The following is a 7,812-nucleotide window of genomic DNA, read 5'->3' as shown; positions in this document are numbered from 1 at the left end:
CCTTCCTTCCTTCCTTCCTTCCTTCCTTCCTTCCTTCCTTCCTTCCTCCTTCTCTTCCTTTCTTTCATTCCTTTTTTGCTTTGGGGGGGAAATTTTCCCTAGTTAGCCCAAGGCTGTCCCAGAACTTGTTCCGTAGCTCAGGATGGCCTCGGACCCAAGATCCTCCTGTCTCAGACTGTGGAGTATACAACATGTCCATGTCCAGAGGCTATTATTATTGTTTGATTGCTTTTATTTGGAGGGAGGAGGTGTGCATGCGTGCATGCTGGGTATGGTGTAAATGTAAGGGTCCTAGGATCCTGTAGGAATGGGTTCTCTTTCTGCCATGTGGGTCCTGTGAACTAAATTCAGACTGTCAGGCTTGACGGCAAGGTCCTTTACCTGATGAGCTATATCACTGTTATCCAGCTTTTAAAGAGGATATATGTAAGGCAGGCATAGGGGCATAGACGACTGTTGCAAACTCACAGCCTGGACTATACACCAAGTACCAGAGCAGCCCCAGTAAGACCTTGTCTGGAAAAAGAAAAAGAACAAGACACCCAACGCACAGAGTACTCATTTATCAAACCACATAACAAGATAGCCAACGATTCCCTCTCTCTGAGGTTCACTGGCATCTTCTTCCACTAGGAACATTAGATGTTTCCAAACCTCACACTGTTGTCTACCAAAGAATGGCCAGGATCCTCAGCCAAGGAGGGCTGAAAGCCAGTACAGCTGTCTGTAGCCTTGGTGACCAGAGTGACATCACACACACACAGGCTCTCACTCCTGTGAAGGTCATCGTGAACATCCCCAGTCTCTGGGCAGGAGATGTCGGACCATTCCTGTCACGCTTCTGCAGGCTGCTGTTTGCCCAGGGTGGCAGTGATGGGAAGTGCCAGCTTGCACGGAATGAGGGGGAGCCCAGGTGCCAATTAAGTGGGAGATAAATAGCCATTACCAAGGAGGCCTGACAACTGCAGGAGACCACAACCTAGTCACCAGCAACTGCTTATTTTCCCATTGATCCTTGGTGGGATGGGGCTGTGCCTTCTGCAACTCTCCAAATAACAGGCTCGCAAAGCCGGGTGCTAAGAGGTGGCATCTGAGGAGAATCCGCTCGGGTCTTCCTGTCTGTTTCATCTTAAGGCCTGCCAGGAGAAGAGATAATTATGGGTCTGAGGTGGTGTTCAATCGCAGACAATGGGGGGGATCAACGCTTGCCTCTCTGCAATCAGAGGAAAAAATGTGAAAGGTTTCAGTTCAGAAGGATACCAGCATTTCCCACAGGTTTTACTTGGGTGAAAAAGGAAGGAGAGACTAGGGAGGAAGGAAGGGAGGGAGGGAAGGAGGGAGGGAGGGAGGGAAGGAGGGAGGGAGGGAAGAAAAGAAGCAGGAAGCTTCATTAACAGAGTGCTAAATAGACTTTGACTTCCTCTTACCACTCACTCTTTCCCACGTGAGGTACCCCAGGGCATCAGTCCATCCTTCATGGTCACCGTAAGACACTGTCTGGATCTCTTGGGTGAGGTAAGCCAGTTTAGGATTAAATGATGAGGAATCAGAAATAGATCTGTGCACCTGATTCTACTTCCCATGTACTACTAGTGTTGACCCTGAGCAGTCTCTGTTTTGGTGAGAGAAAGATGCTATAAAGACACTTAGTTCATTGCAAGTACCTATGTTTGCTGAAATTTTCCCACCCTGCTCTTAAACAGAAAAATTTGGTCCAAGGTGGAATGGTTCCAGGAGGGGCTGAAAACTCAATAGCCCTGGGATCTAGTGAGAGCAGAAAAGATGTTGTTTGTTTTTTTTTCATCAAGATTTATTTATTTTTACTTTATATGTATAGGTGTTTTGCCTGCATGTATGTCTGTGTCCCACATGTATGAATTGCCCACAAAGGCCAGAAGAGGTGTCAAATCCACTGGAACTAGATTTATGGTTGTGAAGCTCTGTGAGGGTGTTAGGAACTGAACCCAGTCCTCTGCAAGAGCAGCCAGTGCTCTCAATCACTAAGCTATCTCCCCAGCATCCTGAGTATCACCTTTCACTAAGTACAAAACTTCCCCTTTGAGAAACACTATCTAGGGTTTCACACATACTAAGCAAGCCCTCTAGCATTGAGAAATACTGCCAGTCCCCTTGTTTTTCTTGTGATTTAAAAAAAAAAACCAAAAAACTACATTTCTTATTTGTGCATATACTTATTGTGTATAGGTGCACACATGCCATGGCACACATGTGGGCATCAAAGAACAACTAGGGAGGAGTCAGTCCCGTCCTTCCACCATGTGGGTTCTGAGGGTCAGATTCAGGTGGTATGTCTTGCCTATCCTTCATTCACTGAGCCATCTCACCAGCTTTCCCCCACCCCTCAGATTCAGGTGGTATGTCTTGCCTATCCTTCATTCACTGAGCCATCTCACCAGCTTCCCCCAACCCCCACCCCCGGTTACTCTTAAAACTTAATGACTGAGACTGAGTCTCACTAAGTAACCCATATAGGCTTCAAACTTGTGACCTTTCCACCTCTGGCTCCTAAACGCTGGAGTTACAGGCACATGTCACCGTGTCCAATCTTTGCATTGTTTTTACAACAAGCACACATTGCTTTTGCTTGTTTGTTTGTTTGTTTTGTTTTTTCAAGATGGAGTTTCTCCGTGTAGCCCTGGCTGTCCTGGAACTCACTCTGTAGACCAGGCTGGCCTCGAACTCAGAAATCTGCCTGCCTCTGCCTCTGCCTCCCAAGTGCTGGGATTAAAGGCGTGTGCCACCACTGCCCAGCCACACATTGCTTTCTAATCATTTAAAGAAACCAATAAAGATTTGGGGCAATAAGAATAAGGGACAGGGTGGGAAGCCAGATGAATTAACCTAAGCCAGAAAAGTCCCGTCATACCAATTCTTTGTAGTTTTTTCAGCTTTATTGAGGTATAATTGTCAAAATTGTATGTGCTTAAGGTATACAAGGTGATGTTTTAATATATGTACACATTGTGAAATGATAACTACATTCGAAGTAATTAGTGTGCCCATCACCTCACATAGGTACCTTTTGTGTAGTAAGAACAGACCAGTTCTTTCCCAGATGGTGGTTGTTTTTCTTGTTGCTTTCTTTTCTTTCTTCTTTTTTCCCCTCTTTCTCTCTTTCTTTCTTTCTTTCTTTCTTTCTTTCTTTCTTTCTTTCTTTTGTTCTTTCTTTTTTTTCTGTATAGAGTCTCATATATTGCAGGCTTGCTGAGATTACAAATGTGTACTAACATGGCCATTCACTCAGTGCTGGAGATTGAACCCAGGGCTTCATTAAGCAAGCACTGCCTGCTGATCCACATCCCAGTTGATACAGGCCATGGTATCTTTTCTTTCTTTCTTTCTTTTTTTTTTTTTGAGACAGGGTTTCTCTGTGTAGCCCTGGCTGTCCTGGAACTCACTCTGTAGACCAGGCTGGTCTCAAACTCAGAAATCCGCATGCCTCTGCCTCCCAAGTGCTGGGATCAAAGGCGTGTGCCACCACTGTCCGGCTTAGGCCATGGCATCTTACTATAAAATTTATATAAGAACCGTAAGCTGGCCATGACAAAGGCATGGTCATATACCTTTAATACAAGCACTTGAGAGGCAGAGGAAGGCAGATTCTTATGAATTTGAGACCACTCTGGTCTACACAGTGAGTTTCAGGAGAGCCAGGGCTACACAGAGACTCAATCTAAAAAAAAAAAAAAAATGAAAGAGGAGGAAGATAGATAGATAGATAGATAGATAGCAAGGTGGATGGACAGACAGACAGACAGGAGAGATAGGTGGGGCTAAAGAGATGGCTTAGTAGTTAGGAGCACTGGTTACTCTTCCAGAAACCCTGGGTTTGATTCCTAGCACCTACCTGTCAGATCACAACCATATTTAACTCCAGTTTCAAAGGATCTGTCTGATCCTATTTTGGCCTCCACAGGCACCAGGCACACAGTACAGGTGCACAGACATGCAGGAAAATCACTCATACAAATGAAATATAAACAAATATATCTTTAAAAAAGAAGGAAGGAAAGCAATTAGAGCTAGGCATGATGGTGCACACCTGGAATTCTAGCACATGGGGATGCATGACAGAAGGATTGAGAATTCTAACCTCAACCCTGGAATACATAGCCTGGGTACATAGGGAGCTCTTGTCTCAAAACATGTCCCACAACAAGAAAGGTAATGGAGTTTGTCATCAACACTTGTTTAAAAGATTTTCATTTGGACTGGAAAGATAGCTTAGCCATTAAAGGCTAGGCTAACCAAAAAAAAAAAATCCCTTTCTAGTGATTGGAGGGATGACTCAGCAGTTGCGGGTATACACTGTTGTTGCAGAGGGTCTGAGATTCGTTCCACCAAACATCTCAGGTGGCTTCTAACACCCTATAACTCCAGGTCTAGGCATTCAATGACTTAGATATCTCAGGGCACCTGTACTATACACAGACAGACACATAAATAATTAAATATAATAACAGAAAAATATTTTTAAAAGGTTTTCCTTTTCACTGAGTTGACTGGTCACTTTAAAAGTTGCAAATCCTTTGACCATATATGTGTCAGTTTCTGGGCTCTCCACTGTACCGTTTGGGAGAACAGTCACAAGAATGCCCGGAGGCTTCTCACCTATGGCTGTAATATGTTTATGTTTTTATTTATTTTATTTTTTTCAAGGTCTGATTATTTATTTGTTACTCTTAAAGACTTATTTTTGACTGGACTCAGACTTAGAAGTAGAAGCTCTCAGTTAGGACAGCATACCTCTCTTGGCAATCTGTTCTTGGCGCTTTTCTTTGGCTTCCTTCATTCTCTTGGCCAAAAGTTTAGCGTACTCTGCAGCCTCCTCGTTTTTCTTAGTGCGTTGTTTCTTCAGAGCAATACGCTGGCGTTTGTGTTGCAGGACACGTGGAGTAACAAGACGCTGAATCTTGGGTGCTTTGGTCCTGGGCTTCTTACCTTCTTTGTTTAAGGGCTTTCTGACAACATACTGGCGGACATCATCTTCTTTAGAGAGATTAAAAAGCTTTCGGATTCTAATAGCTCTTTTAGGTCCCAACCGACGAGGCACAGTGGTATCTGTCAGTCCAGGAATATCCTTCTCTCCTTTCTTCACAATAACCAAGTTGAGAACACTCAGATTGGCGTCCACAATGCAGCCGGGAACAGACTTGCGCTTCCTCTCTCCAGTTCTCCTTGGTCTATAACAAGAATGGCCCTTACTCAACAGCAGGCGCACTCTGCCATGGGTCAAAACGCCTTGCTTCATGGGAAAGCCTTGTTTGTCATTCCCACAGCTGATCCGGACCGCAGAACCCGTCCACTCTTCACCAAGGGCATCAGCAGCTACTTCTGTGGCCATGCGCTTCTCATAGAAGGTGCGCAGCTTGCGTTCGTCATCGACTTCAATGAATTTCTGACAGTCAGTGGCGGAGAAGGAGATATTCAGCTTCATCTTGACACAGCCGACCGCCTAGAAGGCGTCACGAAAAAGAGCATGTTTATGTTTTTAAAGTTTTAATTTTTTTTTTTTTGTCTCAGATGGGGCTGGAGAGATAGCCCAGACGTTAAGAGCGGCTTGTAGTTCTTCCAGAAGGCCTAGTTTCGATTCTGAGCACCCTCATGACTCTGGACAACAATTTGTAACTACATTTCCAAGTGCATCTGATGCCTTCTTCTGGCATCCATGGGCACATAGACATAGCGCCAGGCAAAATACCCACACACATAAATTTTAAAACTTAAATTAAGGTCAGACAGTGGTGGCTGCAAGCCTTTAATCCCAGCACAGGGAGAGGCAGAGGCAGGAGGAACTCAAGTTTGAGGCCAGTCTGGTCTACAGACTGAGTTCTAGTACAGCTAGGGCCACACAGAGAAACTCTGTCTCAGAAAACAAAACAAAACAAAATATCAAATTAAATGAAAGAAACTACTGCCGTGTTCCCTGACTCTGACCATCTTAACATAATAGCAGAATTACTCAATATCAGGAACGTTTCTTTCCTGCGTGGCATGGACACGCAAGATCAGATCCCTCCCCTCATCACCTGTCACTCATACTTTTGACCCCGCCCCCTCCCCAACACACACACCAATGTTCTGCACTGTTTCTTCTCCAAATTATCAGATTATCCAGTGGGCAAAAGGTATTTGGTCCCATCCAGTCCCTCTCAGTTTGTGGTAGGACTAATTTGTTAATGGGCTCCAGAGGAAAGCCCTTAATGTTTCTTCTAATTGGATGTGACTGTTTCAGAAGAACTGCGGCTGCCGGCCAGTGCTCACTATCCCGGGGGCTGGATAATAAGCTTCTGCCTCAGCCCCTGGGTCTCGACCAGGACCATCTGCAGTAATGAACTTGGAAGGCTCATTGTAGACTGAGGTGGGGGAGCAGTGAAGGGGAGAGAAAGCATAGTTCAACTCTTGTCAGTGAGTTCAGTTATGGCTTCTGTCAGCTGGACAAAAGGACTTCAGAAAGGCTGGACACAATGGGTGGGATCCAGGAGGCAAAGCCATGCTGACATTCCTCCAGGACTAACATTTCTAGAAGGAGGGGCTCAGCCACTAGAGCGATGGGCTGGGCTCTCAGTGCCTTGTGAAGTTCTGTAGCTGGGTTCATCCTGACTCTGGGGTCCCGGCACTTCACTGACCGGATGGTACCAGCTTCCAAGCTTGTTCGACAGAGTTTTGCAATATAGCCTAGGCTCGCCTTGAACTCACATTAATCCTCCTGTCTCAGCCTCCCAAATGCTGGGAAGACAACCATGAGCTTCTCTGGGCCTCTTATGCTTAATTCAAACCCTCATCACTTATCCTGGTAGAAGGGCAGGAACCAATGTGCACTTAATTAACTCTCGTTGTCAGCATTGTTGAGAATTTCTTTTCTAAGGTGAGATGTTAAGACAGAGTCCTAAATCCACTGCTAAAAGCCATCCCAAAAATATTCCATAAAAACCCAATGCTAGACAGATAGCTCAGAGTTAAGAGCACTTACTGCTTGGCTTCGATTTCTAGTACCCACATGGTAGTTCACAACCAACCACAACTCCATTTCCAGGAGATTTGAAGCCCCTTTCGGACATCCTCAGGCCCCAGGCAGGCACTGGTGCATGTATGTACACGAAGGCAAAACATACATACACATAAAAACAAACCCACTAAAGCACTGCCAAGATGGCTCGGAGGATAAAGTTCTTGCTGTCCCAGCACGTGAACCTGAGTTTAATCTCCATCATAGCACCTGTAATTCCAGTGTGTGGTGTGTGTAGGGTAGGGGGTAGGGTGTGTGCTGATGTGGACATTGGGTCTGAAGGCTCATTGGCCAGCTAGTTTAGCTGAAAAGGCAAGCTTCAGGTTTAGTGAAGAAATCTTGTCTCAAAAACTAAGGTAAAACCACATACATACAATACACATAAACACTCCAAAACCTTATTAAAGCGAAGTGTACACCAGGCATGGTATTTCTTTAATCCAAGCACATGGGAGGCAGAGGCAGATCTCTGTGAGCAAAATTAAAAAATATATGGCTAGAAGATCACCTTAAGTTTTAGGTTAGCTTGGGCTCCATAAGGCAAGACCTTGCAGAGCATGGTGGCACAGGCTTTTGCTGTTTGAGCTTTGTATCATTGGTATGCACTGGCCTGGTTTGTTTTCTTATATGATAACGGAGGTTGGAACCTAAGGCCTAATTGTGCACCTGACAACTGAGCTACATGACCATGTGTGAGTGGTGCTTTTTATTTTGAGACAGTCTTTGGTAGACCATGCTGGCCTTGTGCTTCCTAAGGGCTAGGACTACCTGTGTGCACTACC

At 45.1% G+C, this 7,812-nt stretch overlaps 1 pseudogene; it reads right to left on the bottom strand.

The window, feature by feature from the left end:
• Positions 1-4,753: 4,753 nt before the first annotated feature.
• Positions 4,754-5,458, bottom strand: LOC114616905 (annotated as a pseudogene).
• Between the last annotated feature and the right edge of the window lie 2,354 nt (positions 5,459-7,812).

The sequence above is a fragment of the Grammomys surdaster genome, unplaced genomic scaffold (assembly GCF_004785775.1).
Source record: "Grammomys surdaster isolate TR1022 unplaced genomic scaffold, NIH_TR_1.0 133, whole genome shotgun sequence".
Lineage (NCBI taxonomy): Eukaryota > Metazoa > Chordata > Mammalia > Rodentia > Muridae > Grammomys > Grammomys surdaster.
Note: the sequence above shows the minus strand (reverse complement) of the source record. Positions and strands in the feature narration are given on the sequence as shown.